Source organism: Echiichthys vipera (genome assembly GCF_963691815.1).
Source record: "Echiichthys vipera genome assembly, chromosome: 1".
Lineage (NCBI taxonomy): Eukaryota > Metazoa > Chordata > Actinopteri > Perciformes > Trachinidae > Echiichthys > Echiichthys vipera.
In genome coordinates this window covers 21518068-21534913 of record NC_139826.1, presented here as the reverse complement: position 1 = coordinate 21534913, position 16846 = coordinate 21518068, and positions in this window count along the sequence as shown.

The following is a 16846-nucleotide window of genomic DNA, read 5'->3' as shown; positions in this document are numbered from 1 at the left end:
AAGCCCGGCGGCTATACGGCTGTACAATAAACTCCTGTAATGTGCATTTTTATCTCTACTGACAGTAGCTTTTTAACTTATTTATTTTATTTATGTGTGTTTAGTCATGTATAGCACACATTGAACAATGCTGAACATCTGAATTTCCCCAATTGGGAATGAATAAAGTACTTCTATTCTATTGTAACTGCACAAATAAGGAACCTTCCTAATTGTGCAAGTGGAGCCACAGGTCAAATTTTTCTTTTTGCGTGACAATACTTAACGCATTCACATGCACTCTGGATGAACCTGTTCCAGCTTGTTGTCATTTGCCTTGAGTATGAAAGCCCTTACATGATATTGTAGTGAGGATGGAGTTAGGATTGGTAAAATGGATATTCCCCTTTTTATATCACTTATCTTTTTCAAGAATGTTAAGTTATTTATGTCAGTTTCACCTTTCACAAATATCCTAACTATGGTGCTAAACCTCAAGATAAACCCCTTGCCCCTCCGATTCCCAAGTCCTCCTAAATCATCTATAGTAGTTTAACTCGCCATCATTAATCACAAATGCTTCAAGTTCTCCTGTTTCTAACTGGACAGGCTGCTGGGAGAAATACAGTACTCGTATTTCTCTCTGGCTGGAGCACAGCACACTACAGACCTGATGTGGATGATGCAGCCGGCAGGATTAATTGGGCCCAGTTACAGAGGATCAGCAAGTTTGGTGCTCTTCACATGCTGCTCCTCCATATGGCAGCACAGAAGTCACACACTATGATTAATAGTTCAGGTAAGAATGTTTCAGGTTGTGGCAGTCATAATTGAAATGCTTTTCAAATAACAGATTTTCATTTTTACAGAGAAATGCTTAACTTCTTCTTGCCTCAAACAAATGCAAATCCGAACATTGTATACAACTTTCATAAGTAAGAGTTTCACCAGTTAAGCAGATATGCAAAGCATTCATTTACAAGTGGAGCATCTAAGCTACTTTGCATTGTCAAGGCCAAATCTATCAAAGTTGCTGCAAGAAAAGGTAGCCTTGACATCAAGTTAACTCTTAACACCCGCTTCTATTTTTAGTCAGAAAACAAAATTTTTCCTCATTAGTTTTGGTATTTATCATATTTTTATTTTACATGACTTGGCCTAAAAGTGTGTTTCCTAGCAAAAGGTGCTGCAAATTGCCCCAGGTCTTATTTGCCTCAGCGGGCCCGTGGAGGCGTTACTGTTGTGGTCAGCACTCCTTAGACTCTTTGAATTGCAAATCACCTCCGTAACTCAAAAGTAATGCAGCGGGGAACATCCCCTCCTGTCATTTTTCTGCATTTGGGTGCATGGGGGCACCATTGTAGAGGAAGTGCAGTTATTGTTTCTGTCTCTGGTGTGACTCTTCCTTATTGTAGGAATGACTAGGGCCTGCTCTCGCAACCTCCTCCTCTCTCATGTGCCAGAGGGCTCCCTTAGCTGTAATATTGCCCGTCTGCAAGCATTACAGGATTGTGCAGTGGGACTTCTTCCTGATTAAAGGAAAAAGAACCATATAACTGATGGTCTGGTGTAACTGTAAGGGCAATAAAGTTCAGAAGAACTTCTTTTGAGTATCATTCAAGTAACAATTTATTTATTTAGTTAATGAGTGGAGGGGAAACAGGCATCAATGCGTGGTAAAGATACTTAATTAGGCACACTCTTAAAACTCAGCTACATTATGTCAATTGGACATGCTAATGTATTATGTGTTTTCCTGAGTGTATTTTATATTGAATGTCTTTAAGGTTCTCTCTGTGACTTACAGAAATTGGCATGTCAGTACTACGGTAGGATCAGATTAGGAGCAGTTTTTTGTTGTTACATGTATTATGAATACACTGCAAGATATAGACATCAGTTTTTGGTATCTGAAGATATTTTACATTCTGTTCAAAATGGCAGATTCATTTGTAATAAAAACCTTAGTTAAAGTCCTATTCCCGGCTGCACAACATTGGAATTATTTCAGCGAGTGGCACCTTGCCTCTGCTTGGTGTGCTTTTGTTGTTAATATTACAGTAAGGAGAAAAATACAATCAACATATAGGTACACACTGCATATGTCAGTAAATGTATCAATCTTTTTTACTTCAGAGAATGTTCCAGCTCCAGCTATAGTGTCACCTTTGAACTCTATATGGATGTGTAAGCACCAAATGGATTACCGGCTTTTATTATCACCCTCTGCTCCACTGGTGATGAGATTATAGATGTATGTGTGTGTGCATGTGTGTATACCACAATAATATACGTTACATTCATATGCTATTATTTCATGAAAAAAAGCTTGCTGAACAGTCACAATTTAGACCGACACAGACTGCAAAATACAAAAGAAAAACATAATTTCAATCCCCTCGATAAAATAAAGTGTTATTTAAAGGCAGTTAAGACTCATATTCAGTCACTTAGTGAGTGTGCATCATTTCTGCTCTTAATTCAGAGGTTTGTCTGATGCAAGTTACAAAGGACACAATCTGAAGTGGTATTTCTTAATTAGTGACACTGCTGATTTGTGTGGCTGGCAGAGTAGTGGAGGGAGAAAACCTCTGAGGGGTCAATACAGGGCCCCTCTCTATTTGCCGGGCTAATTAATTCACCATGTCTTTCCTCTTATTGCCTGCAGCCCATTATGACTTTAACTCTGTGAAGCTCTGTGGATTTGAAATACAAATTATTGTCTCATCATTTTTTTTTCTTCTCTTTTTACACTCCAAAACACCTTGTTTTCTTTTGCCAAATGAAATAACCAGAGATAAGACAAGCACACGGATTCATACCGGCAATATTATTTGGAACAGGATATGGTTCAAAATAAGGGGTGTCTTTGCATTTTGAATGCAGTCTAATCCGTTTATAATTACACAGTGAAGAAGTGAAATAGTGGTCCGACTGTTTGAATGTGTAATCCCCCTTCATGTGCATAAACATGAGCACATTTCATCAACGGGGCTGGACTAAGACTTCTGGATAATTACCTGGGGCAAGGAGTATTTCAATAGATCTGCCCTGCCCCTCCCTTTCTCTGTAAATAATGCATATAAAGTTGAAATCTCAGAGGCCCAGGCAATGTAAAAATTACCTTCAAAGGCTGGCGTAAAATTGGCCAGCTCATCCGTGTAGACAGGAAATGAACCAATGTTTTTATTGTAAAAGAAAAAGAGCCTAGATTCCATATCTATAAACGTCAACCTCAATGAAAGCTGTCAGATAGGATTTATTTTATCTCTAATGATATTGCATGCCAATTTAACCAGTTCTGTTAAATATAGACTCAACTCTTGGTGTTTCTCATCAGCACGGACTGATATACTTCTACACGGCTCCAGGGATCACCTCATTGTTTTCTAAGGGCACACTCACACTGTCCGCCCATACCGCGCCCCGGGCTTTAGGGTACTTGCCCCCCCCCCTCCCTATCCCCCCGCTGGCCAGCCGGTTTGTACTCACACTGCCTGGGCCTCAGCAAATGCTTCTTGCCTGTCCATACATCATCACGGCGTAAGACTACAAACGCATTTATTGACGTCATTGCGATGCGTCGCTTTGTTTACAAATCTTTCCATAGACCTCTGAGTTTTTGTGCGTCTTGTCCGACTGTTTTTAAATATTTTCATCCGCCCAAATCTGCAGTAAACACTCCACCTCCGCATCACACCAACGTGAACCTTTCGCCACCATTGTTGTTGTTGTTAAATGTCCGCACGTGGTCGGACAGGCGCACATAAAATGACGTAAGAGCCGCCGTAGTTGTCGTGCTCGTACACATGCACACACTCCTGCTCGTACATGTGCAAACACGCTTTACAAAAGCCCACCTCTCTCAAACGGGCCGTGGACGGCCAGCTGGCCGAAGCTAGGCGCGGAGAGGTTGAACCCACACTGGTCAAACTGCCCACAATTACATGTGTAAACCCCCTTACCCTGATAAACCGTTTTAACCTTATCCCACCGTTTACCCCATAACAATCATATTGTTGTGGTTGTTATAAAGGCCTTTTCTTATATTGCAGTGAAGAGCCTTAAATTCAACAATGGAGATGAACTGTGTCACTAACATTGACATTGCCTGTATTTTGTAAATTGCTATTATCCTATTGAAACCTTGCACAAATTGACAATTAGACAATGACATTTAGATACAAATTTGAAATCACTACTGTGATTACTTACTAAATGTGTTAAAGTAATGTATGATTATATAGTACAGTCATGAAATATCATTCAGTACCTGTAGATAGTCATAGATATTGTTGCCAAAAGACATACTCTAATACTGATCTTTAGTGAAACTATCATGGTGGTTTTACTCCTGATGTTAATAATGCCTTTCTGCTGACTTTTGAAATTACATAATTGTCATTAAACTTTTCCCTAGTCCCATTTTGCAAGACAAGGGAAAAATAACACGCGTTTATACCTTTTTAACTGCGCTGGAGATATATATATATATATATATATTTTTTTTTTTTTAATCTTTTACAAAGTTGGAGCATTACAGTTAAATGTCTATGCTGAATTGCATAATGAGGCCTACATAATTGTTTGAGATTTAAAAGCTTACTTTGCAGCGCAGATACATTCTAAGATAACATTATTAGTGCCACCATTAGAGTATCCTTAGAGAAGGCAGGTAGTCTGTGAAACTGCAAATATCTGCATTATTTCCAAATCTAAAAGAATGAGAAATAGTTTATTAATTTCCACCTTTAATGATTCAACAAAACCTGGGACCACTGTGTTTGAAAACTTTTTTTTGTCAGTTTTGTTGTTAGTGGCATACAGTGGAAAATGGGGTATCCAGGGATGAAATTGTTGGCTAGATGAAGTTCATTAAGACTAATGGAGTGCAAGTTGTTGTAGATTGATGACAATCAGGATGAGATTTGATACTATAAGGAATATTTATGAAGCTTCCAATTCTTCTTCATCTAATCAACACGTAAATGACCCTCTGTTCAGAACAGAAAACTCCCAGTCTTAGCCCATGCGTAATAAGGTCTCTCATAAATCACTCTAATTGAAAGGATTCCTCCCTAGCTGCTCCTTACAAGACACCTCACAGACACCGCCAGGTTGAACGATCTCTGATGCTCCATTTGAACTCCAGATGAACTGGAGACTAAAACCTGCTCTGGCTGAACGAAATAGAAATGACACAACAGAAACATGAGTTTAGAGATGTCACACGCAGATAAATTCAAATTTGTAATTATTTCATCTGGAAGAAATGGCTCACTGAACCTACTCTGTACGTTATTGTGGGTGAGGTGGAAGAAAGCTTCTCAGTATATTGCATGTGCATTTTCTCCAGTCCACCAGACAGCAAAATTTTGACCTCAGGTTGCCGAACTTGAGGATTGTGCTTTTATAGGAAAGGCTTAGCTTGTAGCTAACACTGGTCATTTCTAGAGTAAAAACTGATTTAATAGGTAAGCTAGACAGTGTTGTTGGCTGGGTAGTGTCTAATCTAAAAATATTTGTAGTAGTAATTTGTATCTAATATTTGTTTTGTTGTTGTTTCCAATAATGATCAGTTACTTGCATTTATTTGAACTTTAACAACTCTGCTGCTGAACACAATATGCATCCTACTTCACCGAAAGTCAGTTTTCAGTGTATGTGCACTGGAGAATTCAAGATTCCACATCATACTTGTTGAAGTTGCATATTGGACCATGATTGGCTTCCAGAATAGTTTTCTGCACAGCGAAGGTAAAGGCCAAACAAAATAAGCTCAGTGTTTGTAGCTCAGGACGTCATCATCTTGGCAATGCCTGATGTTGCCTGCTCCCAGCTAATCCAAAAATGGGCAAAGAGGTGGAGTTTGGATGGGGCTGAGGTGGGCTGAATGAATCCTACAGTCTGTGCTAGCCACCTGTAATGCTGCCTCAAAATGAACATGCTCCTAATTATGCACAACATTAAGCTTTGATATAACTTAAACGGATTAGTTGTATAGAAATTCACTCCCCATAAAGTTGTCATGAACAGGGAAATTAACTAACAGAGACCAAAACTGTTCTCGAGGCAATTAAACAGGCTGTAAACATATTTTTGCTGTTGGGCATTTTAACATGTGGGTCTAACAAATGACTCTTGGAGCCAGCCTCACTTGATGAAAGCCTTGCAAATGTGAACATGTACATCTTTTTGTCTGTTTTATATCATTGTAAAGGCAAGCGTTTCTTGATTTTTTTGCAAAACAAAATGTTTCGTTTGAAAAGAATAACTTCTGATGGGTATGTGTTGCTATTTTTGACACTTCAGAGTCTAAACAATATAAATAATCATTAGTTGCAGCCCACACCCATACTGCGTTATCCAGAGGCCCATGCTGACCTTGATTATACAGGGTCTCCAGCCAGCCCATCAGGTGGCAGTGGTTTTTGATCATGTAATGGTAGCCTTCCCAGGAGCCTTAGGGAGAGGTGAGAGACCTCAGCATTAAGTCACTACATTAAATCTGTTTCACGCCAGTCCCATTAAAGACCATTTTATCACCATTAAGGAGGTCAAAGTGTCTCTCCTTGCTCCTTTAAGTAGAAAAAAGTGGGTCTCAGCTTGGCTGCTCTTAATTTGATTGAGTTCTATGGTGACGGTTGACATGAGACAAGGTGAAAGCAAGTGTGTGTCCGAATTTTTTGTCAATACCATTGGTAGTTCCTACCTCTCTCTTCATTATTTTCAGTAAATATTAAGCCTGTCTGACATTTTTAGTTCCTACTTCAAAACCTTCCAGTTCAGATAGTATTGTAATGAGTTAAAAAGACACTCATAGACAATGGAAACATATGAGATGCTATTCAGATGCAACACTTATTTCATCTCATGATCTTCAAATTTTCCAAATTCAGGCAAATTAAAATCATGCACCTATTCCAAAAATCAATCCATTAATGTGTTATACCATTGATAGAAACTACCAAACAATATGAAATATCAGTGCAACCAAGTTCTTAAGTTATAAAATTGCCATCATTTTTAGTATTTTTCTTATGTCACCACATTCACCACATATGAACAGGCATGTTCCAAACTGACTTGTGGTCTAACACTGAGTCACAGTATTTCCATGACCTGTGTGTACTGCTGAAGCTGCTGTGTTAAGAGTGAGACACCTGTGTGGCTTTTCTCATCCTGGGAATGCTCTGAGATTTATTACCTATTGATACACACCTTCGCAGAGCACACCCCCAAAGACACCCATGGTACATTGTTGACTCATGAGTTGCACAGCCTCGAGCCCATGAATCATTTTCTTTAAAAGAATATTCCCCCTTTTCTCCACTCTCCTTTTCTGGGATTTCACATCCTCTGTCAAATAGATAAAGTACTCTGTGAGCAGCCAAATAAAGAAACTGTGTTTTTCCCTGCCATCATGTGTTTCTCTCAGTGGGAGAGAAAGGCAATGAAATGATGGTGAATGTTCTTTTTGCTACCGCTTGTACTCTTGCTCATCATAGTCTTGTTTTGGTATTTAATCGGTAGCTGGGCACAAAGAAGACTTGAAGACCAGAAGGCCAGAGCACTCTAATTTGTTTTAGTTTTTATAGCTACTTTCTATTTGTATATTCTTATCCTAATTTATTTATTTTTTACTCTCCTATGCTTCCTACCCTCTCACCCCTCAATGTTTTTGAGAAAATAGAAAGAAGATGGGCTATATTCAGTGATTCATTTTCTTTGCTCAGGACTTTATATACACCATGCAACATTTTAAGATGCAAGGCATGTCATCGAACATTTTCTGAAAGCATCTTCATCAGCAGGGTAACGACAAAAGTTGTGATGGCATCTCTGCACGTCCTTTACTGTGATTCAAGACTACTCCCTCCTCTTGGTATAGCATATTATATGTGTGTTTGCTGCAGAGACATTGCAAAGGTACGATGACAGAAGTAATAAAAATAAACCTGCCTGTCGGGGCTCACTTCTACATTCATCAACCCATCTGAGTGAGCCTTCTGGGCTGGTTCAGCCTGGGAAACTCCATTTGTCACCTGCTAAATGCTGCCAATGTGCATGGAGTTCCCACTGCCTGTGTCCTTTTAGAGAGAGTCTGTTTTATTTATGGCCTTGGGAAAAATATACAAGAAAAAGCAAGGGAAAATTGGAGGAGAACAAGCAGTTAGTTAGTTGATTTATTAATAAGTTGAATATGCAGAAAACTAATAACTACTTTTATGTGTTTTAATTCATTGTAAATTAAACATTTTAATGTATATGGCTTTTAGTCCTTATACTACTTCAATAATCACTTAATCAGTCAATTGCAGCTTTATTTTGAGATGTGTATAGCAGTTTCCAGATGAAGATATCCTCATTTCTTTCCTTGTAAGGGACAAAGGTAATCTTAAAGGTACAGTTTATCACAGTTGTAGTTGGAGGAACATTAAGAGTGATAAGTGGTCTGTGAGTTCTACAAGGGAGCATAACCGTACCTTCCTAAGTACATGAAATATTGAATAAACTGGCATGTTATGAACACTTATGTAGCCCCTATGTGAGCTCCGTCTGAGCACTGTTAGTCTATCTATCTTCTCAGTCCCTTGCCTTTCATTTCCGTAAAGATAGAACACCAATTTGTATTTAAAAAAAAATGTCTATGAAGTGTTACTTCAGGATTAGGTTCTTAGGTGTAGTAAAGTTAACGTTGGGACAAGCAAAACCACATTGTCTAGTTCTAAGTACAATACAATAAGTAGTTCTCCAAAAATGAAAAAAGAGGAAAACAAAAACCTTACAAAGCATTATAATTGTCAGAGCAAGAAATAAGAGGCACTCTGACATTTTTTTTCAACAGTGGAGTCATGCATTATTTATCTGGAGAGTTTATATCAGATCGTGGATACTGAGCCTGAGCAGAGCAGCCATTTTACATCCCGGTCCCTTCCCTGTGTTTTATGATAAATGTTCTCAAAGTGCTCTGCATTTTACCCAGAGTGCACATAAACTACAGGCTAGCTAAAGCCATAACTCTCTGAGACCCACTCTCACGATTGCAAGCACCACTCCACAGATTCTTATTCTGAGTTCGAAAACGTCTTCATAGTTAGTCTCAGTTTTACTCCTTTTAAACAAAATCCCAACCATAAGTGGATTATTAGCCTAATCAGTTGTAATGATAATACTGTCATTATACATTTTTTTCCGTTCAAGTCATACAGATTCATAAATTAATATGACAACCAGTTACTTACTTTTGCTCAATTTCCTCATGTTAGAAACACAGTAAGTAAGGAACTCCTTGCATGCTTTTTAATAGAGCACAGTTAAGAATATCCTTAAGTATATATTTTATAGTCGGGGCATGCTTCAACCTCCTTCTCATTGCAGCAGTCTGTATAAAAAATATAATATTCCAATAATCAAGGCACAACAGTGAGCAAAGTTAGAGAACAGTAACCATTGTGTCTGAAGAGAAGATTTCAACAATGTTTTCTTCGGGCTATGGGATTCAGAAATGAATAGGAAGTGTTGAGGCTGTTGCTTTGAATGACTTCAGTACATCTGCGCCCACAGGACATCACTAGTTTCTCACACTGCTCTGGTTCCATCTTGTTCCATTCTTCTTCAGTCTCTTCCACAGTTCAGTAACTGTAGTGGGTTTATTAGCCATTACTTTGTTGCCAAGGATTTTCCAGAGATTCTCTATGGGGTTTAGATCTGGACGATTCATTGTTTCAGTATTCTTAGCTTCAAGGAACTGCTTTACCTGTTTTGCAGTGTGCAGTGTCACTGTCTTGTATGAACATTTCAGCTGATTTGGAGACAATTGCAGTGGAGGTATTGCATGTTGCCCAAATAGGTTCACATAAACATTTGCATTCACCCTGCCATGTAGCTGTACAAGAGGCCCAACTCCTGCTGCAGAAAACATCCCCCAAACCATGACACTTCCTCCTCCAGATTTAACTGACTTCTTTACTTTGGGTTCAGTATTTCCCTAGTCCTACGCCATACATAATGTTTCCCATCAGACCCAAATAAATTGAACTTACTCTCATCACTGAAGTGCACTCTGGACCAGCTCTCCTCTCTCATCACAACATGCTTACAGCTTGCTGTGAATTCTGCTGGGAGGCTGGGCTCAATCAGACATACAGACTTGGTTTTGAGGAACTCAACGTTAGAGTCATTTAGTGAGAAACTGCCCAGGCCTACACAACAACGTGCAAAGGAGAGAGCACTTCTTTTTACAATTTAATGCAAATTTTCATATTCAGATGCCTGTATTTTTGGATTAGGATTAGATTTAGAATATTCATTGACATCCCTTTTTTCTCAATGTTTATAAACACACACACACACACACACACACACACACACACACACACACACACACACACACACACACACACACACACACACACACACACAACACACACACACACACACACACACACACACACACACACACACACACACACTCACACTCATTAAAATGATGCATTCCAATAAATATGAGAGGCTTAAAATACTTAATCAATTTTTGGTCACAGTAAACAGTGAGGTTTGATACTGAGAGAGGCCAAGGGTCTCCTCTCCCTATAATCATGTGGGGATGTTGGGTTAGAGTTCAGCTGACCTTCTGCTGCAAAATGATCACATCAAACTGGTGTCTAGAGGATCATTGACTATTCTATAAACCCACACTTAAGCCAATTACAACCAAACCTTAATTAAGGTTTGTTGTCTCTCTTTTAATGAGAGAGAGCGCAAGAGAGAGGATTGAGTTTAAAAAAAGTCCTTTATTAACTTCCCCAGTTTCCAAATCCATGCAGAGACCAGTGCATAAATCATAATAAGCCGCAATTAGCTGCCACTTCCTATGTCCATGGGTAGGAAACAAAGGAAAAGTGAGAAACACAAACAATAGATAAGAACGGTAAATGTTATAAAGACTGATGAAGTACCATCTGAAAACAACAGAACTGAACAATAGCTCAAAACGTTTTCCACCAATCTATCAGGTTACCACTTGCCCCAGCTTTTTATCTGTAGTGTTTTTATGTTGTAAAAATGTATGCATATGTAGTATACAAATATAAGTAAAGTCTAACTTATATAAGGTTGGAGGCTGTAACAGTGTACACTACACAGTACAGTATATGTATTAACACTGTGTAGTGTTTGGAGTAAGAAACTAGATCCTTCTGTCATGTATAGCTTGTTCTGTCTAGGCGTGTTTGCTCAGCTGGAAGTAATGTTTGCCCACAGGATGACTGGGTAAAAGTGTTTCTCATCTGCATACATGTTTGACAGGAGAATTTGAAGGGATTGTTTTGACAGATATGTGTGGGAAATTTTAATGGAGGATGAAGGAGCAATTTCTGTCCAAACATTGGTGCCTAAAAAGAAAAGCACCTCCTTTCCCTTCTACGTCACTGTTCGGCTGTTAACAGATCTTTTGACAAATGGTAATTGATGTGCAAAGAGGACAGATAGAAGCAAGCATGTTTTTTTATGAAATAGCTTGCTTCATATTGTTTTTATCTGTTGCCCAGTAATTCAATGACAAGGTGTTTTTTTCATTCATATGCAGGAAAGTATTTTGGATGAGGATGATTGACAACAGTTTATTTTAAAATAAATCAGTTTAGGACTTGGCTGAAGGGCAAACCTTATTTTATAAAAGGACGCCTGTAGCTAGGGAACACAGAATTAAAGCTGAACTTTGAAATGTTTCTCCATAGGTTCAGTCAAAAAATGCTTGTATTTCAAGGCCTTTTCATTGTGAGTGAACAGGATGGTCTGACTGGCCACCGTGACTTTCCATGGATGCAGTTACACTGTAATTTTCAGGGATTAGTGGCAGAGCCGAATTCAGACAGGGATATCCTGGCAATGAGTGTTGCTGTGCGACTACTGAGCAGCTGTTAAAAAAGCAGTCAAAACGAACTTTAAATGAGCTGTTGCGCAACAGCAAAATGACAGGCTTCTGGTCACTCTGACAGCCCAAACCGGCTTCATCGCAGGCTCTTCTCCTATGGTGCTTGGATGGACAGAAGGACATGCGGGTAGAGCTTGTGGATGTGCTAATGATAGTTGTTGGTTGCACTGACGTCACATGGTCACACGCCTGGAATTCTGTCTGGGTCAGCTCTTACCGCCATTTCCTGGTGGTTTGTGGATGGCTAGTCAACATCGTGAGGGGATCCAGAGGCTTCTGGTCCTCCTGGCTGGAGTCCCAGTATACTTTGTTCTCTGCCTTGGTCCTCTACTGAACCTCTGGGAACAGCTCAACTCTGCCAGCCCCCAGGCACCCCTGTGCTGGAGCAGATGCCCTGGGTCCCATTGAAAATAAACAACTGTATGTACAGTGCAGACATTTTCATTGCTCAGCACCCCCACCTCCACCACCTGGTTTGCCCTCACTACTGCATCTGTCTGTCTACTTTTCTTTCTTTCTTTTCTCTTCTGTTCCTGGTGGTCAGACTTTCATATTGAGTCTTTATTTCAGAACCTCTTCTGAGATTAGAAACTGCCTCACTTGTGAAAGTCACCCTGTTAGCCAAGAGTGGTGTAGCACTGGTAATCTAATGTGCTGCTTTTTGTTTTAGGGAGACAGATTGAGGGAAGGATGTGGGGGAAGAAAAGTGATGAGCAAATGAGGGATTTAAAGAGAGAGAGAGAGAGAGAGAGAGAGCTGAGGTTGAAAGAGTAGAATACTTGTTTTTACCTCCTACCCTGACTTTGTGGTCTATGGAGAGCTGGGCCGGCTTGTCTGGACAAATATACCATTATGCTTTACCATCTGTCCCTTCAGAGATGTACAAGTCACCCTGAATTTAAAGGGAAGCATTTTAATTGGTACTTGGATGATACATCACTTGGGACCCAAATAGATTTCGCATAATGACCAATACTTCAATCCGAAACACAGGTCCTTTTTGACAGGCATTACGTGACCTTTTCAAGGGCACAGATGACCCAAAGAGGTTGGTCCTCTAACCTTGCAGACCTTTAGAACGCTTCTCTATACTGGTTCGCTGGGAGGTCAGAACATGTAACCTGCAGGAAATTGGTTCATTCTCAAGAGTTAAAAAAAATAAAATATGATTGATTATTAGGTTTTTAATAAGAAGGTGATCATTTTCCATCATATGTTGGTGACACTTTCTGCATGTTTAACTAACGCGGCGAGGTAGATCAGCATAATGATGAACATTTGAGACTCACACTTAGGAAAAAATACAAACACAACAAAAGTACACAAGCCCGAGAATAATCTTCCTGCTCTCACTCCCAAATATCCTTGTTCTGTGTCTCCTCTGTCTATCCATGCCCTCTCTATATGCCCTCTCTTGAGGCCTGAGGGAGCCTTTTGATATGCCCCCTCTCTCTTGGCAAGGTTGTATTTCTTCATTAGGCCCTCTGGGGGCTGCCAGAGTCCCAAAGGATGTCAGAGTACATTAATTCTCATCAGGACATGGGTCCTCTCAGGTGTGAATGGCAGCCAGCAGCTGTCGACAGGGCTCTCTCAATCCTACTGCAACTCATATATCACCCACTGTGTGCACACACAGATGCATACACATACACCCATATGTGCATACACATACACATACACACATGCATACACACATGCATAGATAACAATATTCTGTATATGCAGTAGAAGGAAAAGCCAGACAGGCCAGCAAGTATGCTGTTGAAAGAATCATCACACACACGTGAAGAAGATTTACAGGGAAATCACTGGTATATGAACATATCTCAATTTAGGACCTGACCCATGATAATTACAAAAGCAGCCATATATCTTAAAGTCTTTAGGGGGACAGAATGCCGTCTCTGCTTAATTTTCCATGTGAGTAAATTTGCTGGGTGCATTTGAAGAGCCTTTGTGATTGCCTCATAGCCTCTCCACTGAACACTCTAACCACCATAGGGATAGATCACATAATCTCTCTCCCTCTCTCTCTCTCTCTCTCTCTCTCTCTCTCTCTCTCTCTCTCTCTCTCTCTCTCTCCCTCTCTCTCTCTCTCTCTCTCTCTCTATCTCTCTCTCCTGTTTTTTTCTTTCATAGTATGACATAGCCTTGCATGTCTTACCAAGATATTTTCTCAAGTAATTACATAAAGTAATTCCTCCCAGTGTGGTTGTTATGGCTCCCAGCAGACGTGTATACAAATTACTCATATTTGCTCTGTGGTCAAAGCCGTGAGCTGTCCCACAAGACTATGGGTTTACATTATGAAGGTCTGCCTCTTAAAGCCATTTGTTAAGGTCTTCACTCCTGGGAAGAGGCAGTTCCGTAGGACACTAAATGAAAGAGGTTCGCCTTAGAAGTGAGCTGTTAATTACTTCAGTTTGTTATAGAAGGCTCCACATTGGATTCCGACTCGACAGCCAAACCTTAATCCTCATGTAAACCCAGACAGTGCTCCAAAGCAGTGGAAATTGCTCCTTCTGCTTATGGCAGTTTGTACATGTTAAAAGATGTGATGGAGTAAATCTAGGGGGCTTTAAGGCCTGTTCAGGATGATTCCTCTTTCCTATTATTATTTTGTCATCCTGTGATTATTTTGTCATCATGGTGCCATATTTTCCAATGTCTACGGTTGTTCCATGAATTAGTTATCTGTACTCGTCATTACTAGACTCAATGTTACTGTATGGGAGTGGGCTGTAGCTCTCTTTCTCACTTCCAAGCCACTGCCTTTGGTCTCTATGCGCCCTGTATTCAGTAATTGTCTCTAATTAGGAAATGTCTGGAAGGGAATAAGGATTTTCCAATTGAAGCTGAAGGACATTTTCATGCTAGAAGATAGTACTACTATGTAGAGTAATGGTAGAAGTATAAGTAACACGATTATGACAATATGAGCGGAGGTAAATCCTTGCCAAAAATTCACATCAAACATCGTTCTTTCTCTTCTCTTTACAGGAGGCTCTGGGGTGGAGCTCCTCCTCACCCCAGAACACATGAATGGTGTGGAGCGGTGAGATTTCTCTTCGTCACTTACATAGCTGTTCCTTCCCTCTGCCCTTACACTCAAAGCCGCTCCACTGAATATCACTCCACACTCAGGCCAGATTTGACCTCGCTCCACTCTAATCGCACAATGCTTGCCCCAAATGAAAGAGAAACAGCTGCGTTGTAACATGTGAACGGGGCCCACTCTCCTTCCATGTCGGCATGGAGCTCGTCACCCATCTGCTGGGGAAAAAATCTGTCCGTAACTCCTGTTGGGAGCATAACAATAGCGAAATTGAAGCGGGAGATATGGCGACGCTCCAGTGTTTTAAAAAACCTGCTCTGCGCTCCATCCAAAATCCTCGCGCAGGAGGATGCCCTGCCCCCACATGTGCTGTTGCCCTTGGAGCTCTGTGCCTCCCCAATTTCTGACAGGAACTTTGCTTTGCCAGTGGTCTGGAGAACAGTAAGATTAAGCCTCTGAACATATGCAACCGCTCCCTAACAGCGTTAAGCATTAAGGAACTTAAATATGTGGCTAGTCACTTTAACCTGTTGATCTCAGGAAGAATCATTCTTGTCAGAATTAGTTAAATTCTGTTTATTTTACCAAAAGAAGAGTAGCAAATCGTATGTGAGAGAGGCATTGCTGTGCTTTTCCTGATGCTTACTTGCACCTAGATATGTTGAACACGTTGCTGGAGCAGGATGACAGAGGGATGAAGGCATAAAAACACAGTAGGAGTGAGGACACTAGCCGCATTCATCAAAACAGCCCTGGTTCGGGCAGCTTGTAATTCCTCTGAAGCTCTTGTGTTGACGGTGGCTTGGCAAAGCTTTCATTCCCTAGACAGAAGGAGGGAAAAGATGGTTAAGGGAGGAGAGCAGGAACGAAAGAGAAGCGCTGTTTCACTCAAGGTCAGTCTTCAATTCAACCAAACCATACATGGAATCCTAGTGAGGGTGTACTGGCTCAGAGCACCCAATCACACTGAGGCCCAGCCAGCACACCCCATCACTCTCTCCACTGCACCCACCAGGGGAGCTAGGCCTTGGGTTACAAATGAGCAATTACCATGGTCTGAGTTACGCTCTTTTCTTTCAGTTTTATTTAACATTGTTTATCTTGTATTTTACAGTTTTCTTTGAGAGTGAACTGCCTTTCCCAGCCAAAAACTATCAGCTGTAACAATGTAACTCAATACAGTCATAATACAAAGTATTACTGCTATTGTTCAAAGTAGAGAACCTTTGAATAACAATAAAATAGATATTTTTAATGACTTTCTGGTAAATTATCGTAGAAAGTTTTTGTATGTTCCTTTTATTCCTGCCTAACCTGTCTGGAACAAAAAAAAAGCGTGTTTTTTCTGAGTATTTGATTTTTGAAACATGATGTGTCAGGGTTGAGCGTTGTGGGTCCACACCTTAGCCTTCATCATTCCCAGCTGTCAGTGAACCTGCACTGGGCCGCCCAGTCACCTCATGCATTTCATCTGTTCACTGGAGCTTGGCATTCTGCATTTAGACTTGGGAAAGGGAAAATCAAAGTGGCCAAATTAGTCATCTACATGCCCACACTTGAAATAGTTGTGTAATTGCTTGAGCTTGTGGCACTGTGATTCAAGTGGTTGAAATTCCAGTTTGCATATCGCACCACTCCTGTTTGTTTTTTCAGTCGGCATTAAGTCACTCTATGTGACATAATGAATGTAAATATTGTTTAAAGAAGATACTGTTTTATTTATTTATTTTACAGAATCTACTCTGTGGCAAATGCCTTCGAGAAGGGAACCAGTACAGTCCCCATCTTACTGGTAACAGTTGTGTTGTGTACCGTAAAGTGCCTTTCTCACCTACAGTTTATTTTAGAGACTAATTGACTGAGTCTAATTGTAT